General features: G+C 70.9%; 1 protein-coding gene across 7 annotated transcripts in view; it reads left to right on the plus strand.

The window, feature by feature from the left end:
- Positions 1–268: 268 nt before the first annotated feature.
- SYTL2 (synaptotagmin-like 2) overlaps positions 269–485 on the plus strand; it is a 123159-nt gene continuing 122942 nt past the window's right edge. For all 7 annotated transcript variants that reach the window (XM_010853177.1, XM_010853176.1, XM_010853179.1 and 4 more), the window contains exon 1: positions 269–404. The gene's annotated coding sequence lies outside the window, so the exon portion shown is untranslated. The remainder of the gene's footprint in view (positions 405–485) is intronic.

Raw genomic sequence — 485 nt, forward strand, 5'->3', positions numbered from 1 at the left:
AGCACAGGAATCGAAAAATAATCGTGTTGCGGTCTTGATCTGCAAGTGAAAAAGTTGTTTCGGGGTAAGTTACGCCTGAGATGGAGGCCAAGAAGTGCAGCCCAAGGGGAGAGAATTAAACAGGAGAGGGGCGGAGAGGGGTGGAGAGAAGGGCGGGAGAGAAGGCCGGAGCCCACGCGCGCGGGGGCCGGGCCGGGGCGGGGCGCGGGGCGGGCGGGGAGGTATTGGCCGGCGCGTCCGGGAGTGGCCCCCGCGCCCGCCCGCCGCCCGCCCCAGGAGCTCGCACGCGCCGCCCAGTGCGGACAGCTGCCGGGCTGTACCTGGATCGCCGGGCGAGCGCGGGGGCAGAGCAGCCTGCACCCCGCCGCGGGAGAGGAGGCGCGCAGCGTCCAGTTCCGAGGAAGGTAACGCAGCGCGCCGCGCCGGGGTTGGGGGAGGCCCGGAGTGGGGTTCGGGGTGTGTACTACCCGCCCGGGGTCTGGAGC

Source organism: Bison bison, unplaced genomic scaffold (genome assembly GCF_000754665.1).
Source record: "Bison bison bison isolate TAMUID 2011002044 unplaced genomic scaffold, Bison_UMD1.0 scf7180017864324, whole genome shotgun sequence".
Classification (NCBI taxonomy): Eukaryota; Metazoa; Chordata; class Mammalia; order Artiodactyla; family Bovidae; genus Bison; species Bison bison.